Source organism: Pezoporus occidentalis, unplaced genomic scaffold (genome assembly GCF_034315485.1).
Source record: "Pezoporus occidentalis ecotype Australia unplaced genomic scaffold, CSIRO_AGI_Poc_V1 ctg230, whole genome shotgun sequence".
NCBI lineage: Eukaryota > Metazoa > Chordata > Aves > Psittaciformes > Psittacidae > Pezoporus > Pezoporus occidentalis.
This window is the reverse complement of record NW_026914181.1, coordinates 651,109-661,714: the sequence shown is the minus strand read 5'-3', so window position 1 is coordinate 661,714 and position 10,606 is coordinate 651,109. Positions and strand designations below refer to the sequence as shown.

Below are 10,606 nucleotides of genomic sequence, written 5' to 3'. Positions count from 1 at the left end.
ATCATGGGTACTTGTCCCCTGAAAATGTGATTAAATAGGCAATGATGTCTACTCATGCATTTACAGAGGAATCATGTGACTATCTACTTTATACCTTAGGAGTCTACAATTCTTGTACAGTCAATGGAGAAAAATTCCTCCAGAAGATGACTGAATACTTTTTGTATGTTTAAAAGTAGACTTCTATTATTTAATCAACTCTTCCTGAGAAAAAATTTTCATCTCATTTCACCTCATTGTGTTCCAGCTGACCACTGCTTTTTTTTTCCTAGTGTTGATCTCATTGTTTCGTACTGTCCCAAGAGTCAGCATCCTAAATTTAAAATTAATAAATGCCTGGTTTGCTATCTGTGCAATGCTCTGTTCATATTCTCCTATGGTTCTATTCCCAAGAGGAATTCCTCGAGGCTAATAGCTTAATTGTCAAACCTCTTTTCCCAGTCACACATGCTCTACAAATTCCTGCAATGTAATATGATCCCTTACTGTTCACTTACCTTTTACTTCAAATATCAGGCATCATCTTGCATAGGTTATCAGAGCTGGCATGGTTCCATGGGCTGTTCTGCACAGTGTAACTGAGTTTTACATTCCTTTCTCAGATATCAGTACTTTTGTATCACTACTTTTAGCATCATGGATTTTCTGTCAGGTCCTGGCACATTTCTGTTACTTTCTCTAGGTTTACAACTTTGAGTGTTCATTAGTAACTTCAGCAAACTTATGTTCCAGAATAGAGTCTTGCCTTTTATCAGACATTCAGTTAACCTCACAAACTTGAAATTCTGGCTTTTCCATTGAAAGCATTTAACCACTTGGGAGAGCATTACTTTCTTTTGGTGCTGTCATTACTGTTCAGAATGCTACGACAGTGTTTTGGTTGGCCTCCTTTGCCTAAATGTAACTGAAAACTGTTCAGGTATTGCAGCAGATCTGTCTATTGTCAGTGACCACTACTTGAGATACAGACTGAACCATTATGTACTCTTCATTTGCCATCTATAGAACCAAAGAGTTGCAGTAGTGAAAGGTGAACTAACTGTACAGTTCTTCCAGGTTACCTTTGGCTATTGCATTTTCACCACTGTGTGTTTGTGGGGTAATTACTCGAAGCTTTTGAGAGAAGCCTTTCCACCACCAGTGCTCTACACTCGCTGCTGTTATTTAATGTGGCTGCTTGCACAACTCAACAGCTGCTTCTACTAGAGTCTCTTATAGCTCTGGCCATTGAGTTTCTTTGGGATAACCCCATTCATCATCTCTGATCTTTAAAAAGAACCACAGTCATGTCCAGTATTCAAATTAAACCTGACTAGCTGCCTGTAACAGTACAGAAAAGGAATAAAAGTAAAGAAATTTTATTAAAGCTGTTTTTGTAATAAGTGTACTGCCTCTACTGAGCTCTTCAAGAAAACATCACAAATTTGTTCCATTAGATTTTTATACATAGTAGAGATCTATAACTTTTGCAACACCCAGCTGCAATGGCACAAAAGGCACCTCAGAAACGCTTAAAAATAGCAGCAGAATGTTACAGAATCAGTACTTTAGTTGTAGGTCCTAAATATCTTATTTCTATACCTATTAAAGTTAACTTCAGGGTTTTAAAATAAGTGTTCTAGGTTCTGTACAAAACACAAATGCACATGGCCTTCCCACTGCAGATTATAAGGCAATTTAAAAAAAATAAAAAATAAAAATCAACCCCAGACCCCCACACCCTCACTGCAGGATTATTTGGTAAAATTGTTAATCAAGATGTTAAAGTTATCCAGGTCTCACACAGCTGCCAAGAACTTATTTTATTGGGAGGGGAAGAGTGAAAGATAGACTTTGGTTCAGATGTAAACACTAGAAGAAGGAGAGTCATCTAGGCAAGTCTGACATTTAAAGCTGTTTCTGTTCACCAACCAACTCCCTCTACTGAACATTTCCAGCATGATGTCACACAAACTGCCTGCAGGATGGTCTCAATAACCTACCAAATCTCAGCTACCCCAGCAAGCCCACAAAGGCCAGTACTGCAAAGGCTTTACTATACAAGTACAAATATCATTTTAAAATTAAAGTTTTTAATCACTGCTTTTTTCTGCCTGCAAAACCAGTCAGAGTAGTACTGCAATATGCTACCTCAATCTGGAAGGAAGAAAGGAAATCTTGGAACTTCGTTCAGTAGTGATCTGTAATTTATATAGTCTCCCTCTGGGTCTAATACTCTGACTAATGATATTCACAAAGACATAGTTCAATTCAAAGAAAAGTGGAAGCTGAGGCTGTATCGCAAATGGTACTTCACAAGCTATCAAACTTCAGGCCTCTATATTTCAATTAATCACAATCCATCATATCACACATACATTGGAAAAGATATTTCAGACACCATATCACCATTAATTTACAGAATTAAAGTCATGACAGGCAATATAATTAAAAAAGGCAGGCTTAAAAAGAGTTGGAGGGGAAGATTGTTGTGTTTGGTTTTTTTGTATTTTTTTTAACAATGTCATCTTCCAGTAACTTTCCTGTTTCATCCTATTCCATCTCAGTCTTGGAGATTACAGACTTTGCTTCAAAGAATTTCTTGGCACTCTCATAGTCATAAAACAAATATTCTATAACTTCTAAGATCAAACGCACTTTGGCAGGATGCTAAATAGCTACTTCTGCTCCAGTTTGGGCAGACACACTTGTAGAGTACTGAATTTTTGCCTCTGCACCTCAGCAGTACATGATGTATCATGAAATATGCAGGTCTTCATTATGCTTGCCTTCAAAAAGACTGCTTGTCCTTCCCTACAACTAGAACTAATATCTATTTGAATGTGCTTCTCCAAAGTGAGTGAAACATGTCACAGGATCAATTAGAACCTTTTGTACTTCTGAAACTTCAATACTGCTCCATTTTAATATTGTAAGCAGTGCTTTTTATACAGGTTTTCCTCTCCCGGGCAGAGACTGTTTGCTAAGGATCATGTTCCAAAACATTGTAATTTTTGATAGAAGGACTTCTTATTTTGGAAGAATCTTTTAAATTTATGAAAGAACATTTTTGGATTTATTTTATGGGGCAAGTGGACAGAAATGATGCCAGCACAAGAAAAAGCAAACATAAGAAAAGCCTGTACACCTTAAAGTACAAATGTTCCTTCTCGTTGGTTTTTCAGTAAAAACTGGACACGAGTAAGTTTAAGGGTACAAGGTAGGTAGAAACCTTAATATTAAGCAAAACAGAAAGATGAAGATTGAAGAAAAACCAAGCAAAGTACCAGCAACTGAAGCCATTCATATCCCAATACAGACATGCTTATATTTGCAAGACACGCATGCAAGCTTTGAGATGAAACAGCAAGATTAGAAGTAATTCTGAAGGACTGAATTCCCTGCTCTAGAGGCTGAGTACTTCAGCCACCCCTGTTAGCCGCTACATTCCTCAAGTCCTCTGCTTACACATGTGTAGGCTCCAAAATTCACTGGGCAAGGTAGGGTCTTAACAATACAACATAATGTAAAATCTTTCTGCTTTTCTTTTCCTAAATGCCAAATATACAGGTTAGTTACAAAGTAAAATTATTAATATTTAATGCAATAAGTTTAAACATTTATTCCATTACAGTAGCTTGACCTTTGAAAAGTAAAAATATTTCAACTTTGTAATGTAAATTGAAATCACAAGCAAAGCTAAACATTTTTTAAAGAAGTGCTTGATATTTACATACACAGATGTGTGCGTATACATACATAGAAACAGATCTCCACTGGTTCTTCCAAAATATAAATTCAGAATTTTGTTCTATAGAAAACACTGACTTGGAACAGAAATATTTTTCAAGTTTCCAAACTACCACAAAACTCAAATAGCTTCCCAGCATGGTTACTGCAGTAATAAGTACCACAGAAAAAAGCAAGAAGAAAATTAACAAGTTAGTAGTCAAAGCAGGCCTTGAAAAACTCACAGCAAATGAATCACAGGCCACGTTTTGAACAAAAAAACAAAAAAACATAATATGGAATTCAGTAAACACTGATGTTCTCAATGATGTAGGAATTCAGGAATTTGTAGAAAATAAGCAGTGGCTCACAATTTTGGCATTTTGTAACTTGTTTCAAGTAAAGCATTTAAATGTTCTTTAAATACTGTTTGTGAGCTAGAATACAGACTCTGAAGGAGAAAACAGACCGATGCTACACTGACACTTTATTCCCTCTGGGAAAGTGCTTCTAGCACTTTCCAACATAATTCAAAACTATGCAACTATAACATGACTTCCTCTATACATATATCAAGCCAACAAAGTGCAATTTTACATAGATTATTAATCCGACTTTACGGTTTGGAAAATTGATAGACAAAGGTGAAGCAAGTTGTCTCAGGTGGGAGAAGCTGAGCAAGCAAGATAAAAACCAGCTAGTTCTCCTGACATGGAGGATCCTAAATGGGATTTACTGCTTTGTCACTTATTTATGACAGAAATGTTAAAATTTCAGAGTTACTTATTCACTTATACACTGTACTAATAAATAGGCGTTACAGGTCAGGAGGGCCTCAAAGATTGTCAAAGGAAATGCCAACAACTTTAGTAACAATCAGGCAGCATCAGACGAGGAGACGGAACAAGACAAGAGTTGGATATGCATGAGGCGTTCATTTAGGTAAGCTCCCTCCCCTACATGACTTTCAGACTTTCTTCAGAGATCACTGACAGTGACTTAGAGGCAAAAATCGTAATATGACTCTATAAACAAACAAATAGAAACCAAATACAACTAAGAAAACCTGTTTTCTATGTGTAAGTATTACCATCTTTATTTATTACAGTAACAGCCAAAGACCAAGGACAGCCTGTTGAACTTAGCATTAACCAAGCAAGCCAGTCTTTTCCCCTGAAGAGGTTATAACTCAAATAGACCAAAGAGACAGGAGACAGGGAAGTACAGAACAACTTTCATCCTGCCAGCAGCTCACAGCACCTCAGGGCTGCAGCCTTACTTTTTCTGCTGGAGGTGAGCACCACCTCTCCCATTCACAGAAATGCCATTTTCCTACTCATTTTATCTAACCAGTTCTGCACAGAAGGCCTCTGAAAGCCCACAAGCACAGAGGTGCTCACCCTCAGCCTCTCCTCAATGCATCTAAGTGATACCCTTCATATTTTGCGATAGAGGATAATGAAACACACACCTCTGTCTCTTCAGCAGTCTACACTTCCCCATAGCCTCACACTTTCCATGAGCTATTGAAGCTCTGAAGAGGCAACTGACATTTACATTACAGAACACTGGAAAGGTCAGTGCCATATGGCACAATGTAGCCATTCAGGGGGCACACCAGCTACTGAAATGCCACTTCTTCTTTCTGATGACAAAGGCCACAGAACACAACAGGAAACCAAACAGCATAATCACATGTTTTCAAGAACCATGAGGTAGAAAAGATCAAATTCTCTCAAACTTGGCACCCCTGACAGCTGTGCTTTGCAAGCCAGTAACTTTCTGTCATCTCCATCACAGACTGATTTGGTTCCCTCCTCTCCCTACACTTTGATGGCAGGAATATCTCCTCATACCTGCTAGCACAGGTATGAGTAGTAGCCAGGTGGCCCTGGAGTAGGCATTTATGTCACCCTGCTATAAGCCTCAGCCTAGTTTCTCCTTCTGAAGCTCTTTGAGTAGGAAGTGACATCAATATAACCTCTTTCCTAGACAGACTTAAGATCATGAAGTCCAATGAGATCTCGTGGCAGAAATGCAAGAAGTAAACTAAGGCAGCCTCACTAGTCATCATAGAGTTTAGACCAGCATACACTTTGGGTCTATTTCTTTTTTTTTCAGTTCATCAGGTTCTCATATGTAACTGCAAAGGCTACTATAAGGAAAGACTCAGCATTTCTAGAAACCAAGTTGGTATGGAGAAAAATTTGTTCCTGCCAAAATGTGGTGCCAAGACATCATTCCTTTCCACCTGCTCCAGAACTGCTCTTATGGCATTTGTATGGGAAATAAGATTACCAGTCATTACTGACTTTCTACTGTGCTTCTTCACATCTTCTGCTGTTATTTTCAGCATATAAAGAAGATGAAAAAAACCTAGAAACCAGGTCTGTGTTCCTTTTTCATTTTTACAATCTAATGGTTCCACAGGCTCCAAATTTCTAGCTAACCTATTTCCAGGGAAGCAGTGATGTCTGAAGAATTGTTTCTAGGATGGTAGCCAGGTACAGCCTCAAAAAAAAATTCCTGGTCCATTACATCAGCATTGTTAAAAGTATAATCCATTATCCTTAACAAAATTTCATCAGGATTTTTTATTATTCCCCTTTGCTTAGCACTCACTGTACCTCGAATATTGCATCCAGTTTTGGTAATCCCAGTGCTAAAAGGACCAAATTGAAGAGAGGGCCACCAAGATGGTGAGAGGACTGGAGAGGAGGTCTGAGCGAAATTGTCTAGCCTGGAAAAGAAAAGGTTTTGAGAGAAGCTACCAGCAGCTTGCCTGTATGTAAAAGGAGATTACAGAGAAGACATAGGCTCTTCACAGCAGTGCAAGGGAGTAGAACAAGAGACCACACCTGTAAACTCAACCAGGAGAAGTTCCAACCAGATTATCAGAGGGGGAGGCATTCTAGTTTATCACTATAAAACTAATCAAACACTAGAACAGTTTTTCCAAGGAGGCTGTGGAAACCCTGTCACTGAAGGACTTCAAAATCTGACTAACAAGAAGCTGGGCTGGACATTATCCTAAAATGCCAGATAATGAATCTACACTACCTGCTACTTTTTTCTTTCAGCAGTATCCTGATCCTGAAGTGCTTCACAAACAGTAGCCCTGATCTTACAATGTCCCCAGTGGATTGCCTCAAAGTCAGTGTTGCTCCTGACTGATGATTACTCATACTGAGACAATAGAATTGAGACAAGACCTAAAAATAGAAGAAGTTTAAACAGGAATCATTCCACCTGCACTGAATATTATGGTCTCTGAAAAGTAAGTGAAGAGTATTACTTTTGAATTGAAATTTCCAATGGAAGCTTACTAAGTTATCAAAACTGTATTTACCCAGGTTATACGATAAGATAGTTGTACAGGTAATTCTGTCACTTTCTTCTGCTGTCTGCATCACTTCCATCTCCCACAAAATGGACTAAAAAACAGATTTCTATAGACTTGCAAACTCCAGGGTACACAAAAATTATTCCCTATTCAGTTTGCCTCATTCTTTACCAGTTCTTTTTCCTCACTGCTTAAAAGCATTCATGCATGTGCATCTTCCTCACTCCTTCCCCCTGCCATAGAATACTTGCCTTTTCTTATTTATTTTGGTAGCAGTCTATTTTCTGCCCAATTGACAAAGACAAAATTATCTCTGTATTTCCCTCTGTCCTCACCATTCTCCACTTGTTTTTCAGCTATATAATGTCTTCCCTTTCCTGCCCTTCAGAGTTCTCTTGCCATGTTATTCATCTTACATGTCTTCAAATTTTCCAGTATATGCAATCTCTTTTTTTTCTGCTCTTTTGGAATTTAGACCATGTAGCACTGGCAGTTATTTAACTCTTGCAAAGCATTTAGAAATACAGGTCTTGTAAAAACAGTAAACATGACAAAGTAGTATTTTATTTTGAATCACTACATTGCTACTCAGTAGGTACATTTAATATCTTATATTTGCAAGCTGAGGCAGGTGGGCCAGAGGTAAAGGGTTAACACTCTTTCCTTCAATAGAAAGAGGGAGCCCGATTTCTTTTATAGATTTTGTAAGAGTGCCATAAAACATGAGGTAAAGGGAGAACAAAATCCATTTTCTTTCATTTATTTGCCCACTTCCGACTCCTTATTTCACCATGTGTGTAGCCATGCTAGATTTATAGCAGCAGAAACTTGGTAATACAAAACTTGGTGCTGACTGCAAAATCTGTGTTGTCTGCTCAGGAAGGAAGCCTGCAGCAAAAGGCAATGCCACTGCATCTTCTCTATTGTTGTTACCCACAACGCACTCATGCATGCTACAGGCCAACTACCCTAGGGACACTGTCTCCATCTATATGCTTTCAACGCATATGAAGTCCAGAGGTGCAACAGAGGTCAAATATCAAATAATTTCAATTTAAGTTGAATTACTTCCCAATAATTTTCATAAATGCAATTTTTTTTTCAGAACAGTGCAATTGTTTGCTTTCAGACCTCTACAAGCTGTCTTCCATACATCAGCAGTCAGACACCTTGCTGCTGACCATAATCTTGGATGAGAAATCACTTCTGGTTTATTGCATTTTGTAATTAAGGTCTGGTGCTCTTGTGAAAAAAACAATACACAAAACTAAAATCCACCACATTAATTCTGTATTATTAGGATAATAATAAAAATCCTGTAAAGAATCAAAACTGCAGCATGATCCTCACTACTTGCGTTCCTCTATAACCACGTACTGAAGTTAAAAAACAAAAAGCTTCAGGTTGGTTTTGCTTCTTTTATTAAATCTCCTTACAAATGTCTTGCAAATTTAAACTACTAAAACATAACCATCAAAGACAGTCACGGTATAAGAGAGGTAACTGGTGTTGACATTTTCACAGTTGAGTGTATTTAGAGCTCAGCTGTCCACGCTATAGCTAGACATACATTTTGATGTGATGCATAGCACTTTCCAATCTCCAGAAAGCTTTAGAAGACTGCACTGTACTTGCCATCTGTGAAAAATTGTCCTAGGCTGATGCTTCTCAATATGAAAATAGCAGGCAAATAAATATATATATATATATTAAATATATATATATATATATATAGACAGGCAGACACCAAATCAAGATTTAATTTTTCTTCTTTAATTTATTTTTTTTTTGTCACATGCAAAATGACTGCCAGTTTAGACTTCTGGCTTTAGCAGGCAAACTGTACAATTTTTTCATGATACCTTTTATAAAATTTATTTTCTTTGGATCTACATTTGAAGTCTGAAAAAAAAAAAAAAATTTGCTTCAGGGTAATGTATTTCAATTCACGTGTCACAGTTCCATAGATGAAGAATGTGGTTTTGTTCCTATAGTTAAATTTATATTTCATCTATAATTCAGTTCAACATGATGTTTATCTGTTTGTTTCCCCATTTCATGTCCTCACTGAGGTGGCTTTGTAAAACAGATCTGTTAAGTTCTCTCCCCACCTTTAACCTTCCTCCAGTTGTAAACTGAATGTACTGCATAAAACCCTTCTAAATAAAGCTAGAGCTAATTGAGGAGAAAGATCCATGACTGATTAGAACACTTTTCATTTCCCTTGGTTTATGTGAATAGTAAAAACAAACAGAAAAGATAACTGTTCTCTGTTAAAAGATAATCCCTTAGTATAATAATTGTCTAGCAATGTTGAGTGCCACAGTAGGCAAAAATCCAGCTAGGGTTCAGCAATTATGTTCCCATTTATTTATAAGAATTACACTCTGACATAGGTTCAAGTCATTTAGAAATGCTTCTACTCCCCAGGGCTTCAGCTATATTTATAATTCAGTATCCCATACTATTTTCCCAGTGTTATGGCAACAAGAAATACAATATTTAGAGAGCTATCAAGTTCTGACAAGGCCAGGCAGCAGACTCTACATCACCCCATCACACTCAAGTGGAGCAGGACGGGTGCGCCTGTGAGAATGTGTACACACGCGTCTGCCCCTTTGCGTACGGATGCACATCTGTCAAGTCTACAAACATAACGGGAGCAGAAACGATGGAGGAAGGGGATGAATGAAACTGTATTTGTTTCTTATTTAAATCTCCTGGTTAGAGGCACTTAATCATAGTATAGATTAGACTGTGCTGACTCATTTAAAAAAGAACGTGAAATTCAAGAAAGCTCAGTTCCTACCTTTTTTTTTTTAATTATAGAGTGATGTTAGACTCACAAGGCTATTGAAAGTTATAAAAGTATTTCTTTTTACCTCAATAACTGAGAGACTCCTATGCATGTTTCCACATCTTTTAGTGATTTTTCTATGCATCAGTGAACACAAGTGTAAGGCTCACCCAGCCAGGCTGTATGTCACTGTCAAATATGTTTTGATCTAAAGAGCCATTCGGCTCTTGCACGGACCTCAGTTTTCTAGTGCACTTAGAGTGCACCAGCCAGCAGGTCAAGATCTGCATTCACCCACAAGGCAAGTGACTTCGCCATGCTAATGAGCCTGTGTCTAGAGATCAACCCTCACAACTCTACATGAAGCCTAACCAATACTGCTGCTACCAAGAAGCCAAAGCAGGGGGGACTGCCCTGGAGTTTTTTGGTTTTTACCTCCTCAATCTCTCAGCCCCTTCAAGGACTTAGTTCACAGGATTTGTTGAGTAAATTTCCGTAATGGGGAAAAAAAAAAAACAAACTAGAAAACACTGTCATGCTGCCAGTGACCTTCTGGGCTTTATCAGTGAAGAGAAGGCTTTAGAACTAAGTTGCAGAAGCTCTGTTCTAAGTAGCTGAGCAAAGACAAAATAATTAGCAGACATAAAACTAGCACTGAAGTATGAGACTGAGTCATCAAGACAAGTAGAGGGGATGAATTGAAACTGCCTGGTTACCCAGCTTGTCTTCCAGAACAGACTGTGTCCCCAGCTTTGAAG

The 10,606-nt window shown here is 37.9% G+C and overlaps 1 long non-coding RNA gene across 3 annotated transcripts; it reads left to right on the top strand.

The window, feature by feature from the left end:
- Positions 1–289: 289 nt before the first annotated feature.
- Positions 290–8,377, top strand: LOC134165158 (uncharacterized). Of its 3 annotated transcripts, XR_009965406.1 has the most exons (4): positions 290–4,650; positions 4,817–6,095; positions 6,789–6,985; positions 8,157–8,377. It is a non-coding gene; the product is annotated as an uncharacterized LOC134165158 (long non-coding RNA). The 3 variants fall into 3 exon arrangements; XR_009965405.1 differs by lacking the exon at positions 290–4,650 and having other exon boundaries at positions 4,659–6,095; positions 6,792–6,985; XR_009965404.1 differs by lacking the exon at positions 290–4,650 and having other exon boundaries at positions 4,659–6,095.
- The last annotated feature ends 2,229 nt before the right edge of the window (positions 8,378–10,606 follow it).